Below are 4,569 nucleotides of genomic sequence, written 5' to 3' on the forward strand. Positions count from 1 at the left end.
GCTCACAAGTGGCATTCTCAACTCAATCAACAAGAAACATGAATATGAAAAGAAAGTTAGGATTGGCCTAGTTTCAAAGGAAGTAGCTAAAAGGTACTCATCAATGCTTACCAGTATCATAAGAAAGGCAAAACTTGCATATTATGTGATTAGATTCAATGAAGCAAAAGGCAACATGAAAAACACTTGGAAAACTATCTCTAGTATCCTAGGAACTAAACAACACTCACATAACCAAATAAAACTCTACAAGGATGGGGATATACCGTCAACTGATTTAGAAATGGCAAATGAATTTAATAGTTTCTTTTCATCGGTTGGTGCTAATCTTGCCAGTAAAATCCCACAGACTCAGACACATATTAACACATATCTCTCAGGCAGCTATCCAAACTCTCTTCTCCTTTCACCAATCAGCCCGGCAGATGTTGTGTCCATCATACACTCTCTAAAAACCAAGGCAGGGAACACCAGTGAAATTCCATCCATTGTGTACAAGAGAGCCTCCCATGCCCTTGCCCCACCCATAGCACTACTGTTCAACAAATCTATAGAGTGTCACACCTTCCCTGATATCCTCAAAAAAGCAAGAGTAACGCCAGTCCATAAAGGAGGCAATCCGGCGGACATAAACAATTATAGACCAATATCAAATCTACCCATTCTATCAAAAATATTTGAAAAAATCATTTACAAACAGCTCTATTCCTACCTCGTAAAATTCGACATACTCAGCCCCTGCCAGTTTGGCTTCCGGTCCCAAAAGAGTACCAATGATGCAATCATTAGTCTCCTTGACATTATCTACTCAGCCCTTGACAAAAATGAGTTTCCGATTGGACTCTTCATTGGCCTAAGAAAAGCCTTTGATACTGTTAATCACAACTACCTCTTACTTAAACTCCAGCATTATGGAATCCGAGGCCTTGCCCTTGACTACATCCGATCCTATCTTAGTGACAGACACCAATATGTAACCATCAATGATACAACTTCTTCCGGGTCCATAGAATTACCCCAATCATCCCAAATCAGGCCAAAACTACCCAAAACGTATTAGCATTACGTAAGTAATGAAGAAATATGGTATATTTACTTACTATAATGTTGGTGCTACACGTAGAACATGATCAAACCTATTTTTTCTCTGAAATAATCTAATTTCATAACGAAATGAGACGTAAATATGTGAGAGGTGACGCCATAGGAAGTCGACGGTCCAAGCGACAATTGTGTGGAGCGACTTATCCAAGATATATGGTCGCCTGGAGAGTGTTTGCTGCCATAACAGCCTCCTGTACACAGTGATCCAGTCGTCGTATTTCATGGCTCAAATTGTCGCAAATTTAATTGGTAATATTAACAAGTAGAATGTGTATTTATAATAATATTTTTCATAAACAGCCACAAAATATTTAATATTTATTAAAAAAAAGTGTCTGGAAGTTAAATCAATTCCACATGACAATAAATTTGTTATATAGATACTAGCGTTATTCGTTGGTATGCGTTCGCTATTTAAACTACTCCAGTCCTTTTCGTTCATAGAACACCGAACCCTACACGCTCTCTGATATATTGCTTAATTAACAAATATTCACAAATAAAGATTATATTTATATATGTTATCAGAAAGGCAGATATAAAATAGTTTGTGTTAATGCATCACAGAGATTATACCTTATTAGAGAGGAAAAATATTCATATTTTAAACAAGGCTTCTTGGCCGACGCTCTCCCTTTCGATGGGAACTATGACCTTTTGAAAATCAATGTTAATTGAATCTATATATTATAAAAAACGAAGTTTTTTATGACATAAAAAACGAAGTTTTTTTATGTCATCAGAAAGACATATAAGCTGCATGTTAATACTTTGGTATAAATATAACTGAAGTGAAAGTGAAGATATATGCCTTTTTATAGTTACTTGATGGCTCGCTCAGGGAGTGTGAAGGCCTGCACACAAGCCAATCAATTTTATAATTAATGTACATATATGCAAAGTAACGTCAAAGGTTTTTATTTCAGAATGAAGACAGATGTAAGAGGAATAATAAGAGGAAATGAAGATGAAGAAATGATAAAAAGAATGGCAATAGTGGATAGTAGTAACACACTTAAGAATTATTCAGTAATAAATACAAACTCGTCCTTCACCTATGATAAAGGAAAGTCAACTTGGAAGGATTCAATTTACATGAGATTAAGATTAGGATACAAATATATCTGGCAATACGGAGTTGATGTCAGTGAAAAAGATAAGGAGTGTAAATTATGTAGTATGCCGCACGCCCACACCTTAGAACATTATGTATTAGAGTGTCAACTTATTGATAACTATAGAAATAAGGAAATAAGTAATGTACCACATCAAATTGTTTGTATGTGTGATAATGGTATGATAGACAGTATACTTAGGAGCTACAAAAATTTTGCCCCAAGAGTGTAACAATTGTATGCTGTACTTACTATATTAACCTGCAATGTTAAATGGGATTCTTGTAATGTTAATTGTCTATTTGTACTTACTGAATTTGTGCGCCCCTTGAGGGACTTGAAGTAGAGGGGGTAGAAATAGCCTAAGTTACTCTATCCCTTTGAGATGTATTTTTTTCTTGTCTCAATAAACATACTTGAACTTGAACTATAAATATTTTTGGCTTCCTGACCATAAAGTTACCGCCGCAGTCGAGGGTAAGAGACCGGATGTACCCCATATACAAGCCGCACTAGCTATTAGTTCATAAAAGCTGACAACTTACCCAGATAAACATTACTTCCTAATTATATATATATATGCAAATAATACAATTAAAATGTTTAAAACATGATTATATATATGTATCATGTGGACAGTTTTTAATGTAATTTTTTCTCCTGATATTCGGGTTCTTTATTATGCTTCATCTTGAGGCAAAGCCCAATACCTTACGCCATATTGATGCTCTGTCCACAGATCATTCTCTCTCTCTCTCTCTCTCTCAAATCATATACATTGATGGTTTCCTACACCGCCACACGGGTGCAGCTGCAAGTGCAGTTGCCTCTACCCATCAGACAGAACTATTTGCCTTGCTTGTTACACTAAAATGTGTACAAGTGTGTGTGTCTATGTATGTATTAACACGATATACTGAACGGGGTGAGAATAGCTTGAGCTACCTCATCCATTTGTGTGTATTTTACCTCAATAAACTTATTTCAATTTCAATTTCAATTCAAGTCTCCAAACTTGATGCATTAATTGTAAGTGATTTTCTACCATCCTGCATTAATTGTAAGTGATTTCTATCATGCTTAATTGCGCGCAACTCTTTAAGACACAATTGTAACATAACCGTGTCTGAAGCTAGACAGAAAACACAACATTATTAGTGATGGTAACATAAGCCATTTCATGTGAATTCCATCTTCGTTGACCTCCGAAACTTGAGGAATGGTCCAGAAAATAGCTACTAAAGTTTAAGTCAAGTGTGAAGATACTTTAGTTGATACTTAGATACTTCCAATAAGTGTAAACATAAGTGCTGACGATGCTACCTTCCTCTATTCAGACCCCAACCCAAACGCACTATATAATAATGAAAATAATAGATTTAAAAAGTCCACTCATGGATGTAAACTAACAAACTCACATCAAACATAAAAAAGACCAACTACTATTTTTGTTCGAAAGTAAATCCTGAAACCAAATTCAACTTCAGATACACAATGTTAACATTAGCAATAATGATTATGGAAAGTTCCTTGACCTATACATAGACAAGAGACTGAACTTCAGCATCCACATACAACACATATGTGGGTGTATACACACACACACACACACACACACACACACACACACACACACACACACACACACACACACACACGCGCACACACACACACGCACACACGCACACACACACACGCACACACACACACGCGCACACACACACGCACACACACACGCACACACACACACACACACACACACACACACACACACACACACACACACACACACACACACACACACACACACACACACACACACACACACACCAGGAAGACATTTACAGAGAGTAGGGAATTAATTAGGTATCTGGTAGCTAGTTAAGTGGTTTGGGATTTATATCTTGAGGTACTGTATACAATGTTCACAACATAGCAATGTATAATCATTTCATTGTATACAACACATTTTGGTGAAATCCCACGGTATTCCTAGACCAGAATCATAAACATCTCTGACTTCCCACAGCAAGGCGCCGGGCACCGCGGGCTCCAGGCATGATGATTTATGTTTATTTCTCAGAGCAGTAAACAGCCTGCGGCAAAGCTACCCATATGTGTAGAGCTCAGTACTACAGATGAAGAACAACAACGTAAACATTTTTGACGTTGATTAGCTTGCTCAAACACCACTAATTTCCATAAAATAAATATAGACAAAACATTTCTGCTACAAAAATAAATGAGAGTAAGAATGCTTGTGGTCTCTTGAAGTGCAGGATAATTAAAATAAGTTTTATATTTTATAGATATAGTACTTGTTTACAGACTATATAAATCACCACGTTAA

The 4,569-nt window shown here is 36.4% G+C and overlaps 1 long non-coding RNA gene across 1 annotated transcript; it reads left to right on the forward strand.

Moving 5' to 3' along the window:
- Window positions 1-1,072: 1,072 nt before the first annotated feature.
- Window positions 1,073-2,116, forward strand: LOC138371364 (uncharacterized). Its single transcript, XR_011230415.1, has 2 exons — window positions 1,073-1,353; window positions 2,031-2,116. It is a non-coding gene; the product is annotated as an uncharacterized lncRNA (long non-coding RNA).
- The last annotated feature ends 2,453 nt before the right edge of the window (window positions 2,117-4,569 follow it).

The sequence above is a fragment of the Procambarus clarkii genome, chromosome 35, assembly GCF_040958095.1.
Source record: "Procambarus clarkii isolate CNS0578487 chromosome 35, FALCON_Pclarkii_2.0, whole genome shotgun sequence".
Classification (NCBI taxonomy): domain Eukaryota; kingdom Metazoa; phylum Arthropoda; class Malacostraca; order Decapoda; family Cambaridae; genus Procambarus; species Procambarus clarkii.